Here is a 234-nt window from a genome sequence, read left to right as displayed (position 1 = left end):
TTTAATAAACATCTTCACCACATAATAATATCTAGGGGGTAGCGACCATCAATTCAGTGTCATCAATGATTTTAACTGGTCGCTTGCTATGGTAACAGCCAGGGTCTTGCGGTGTTGTTAAACAAGTGACATTTTACGTGACATATAACACAACTGGGTATTAATTAACCTACCTACTACTCAGTAGTAGACAGGCACTTCATGAGTCGTGATGAGTGGCGGCATCAGAGGCTG

This window comes from Engraulis encrasicolus, chromosome 4, assembly GCF_034702125.1.
Source record: "Engraulis encrasicolus isolate BLACKSEA-1 chromosome 4, IST_EnEncr_1.0, whole genome shotgun sequence".
Taxonomy (NCBI): Eukaryota; Metazoa; Chordata; class Actinopteri; order Clupeiformes; family Engraulidae; genus Engraulis; species Engraulis encrasicolus.
This window is presented reverse-complemented; position numbering follows the sequence as displayed.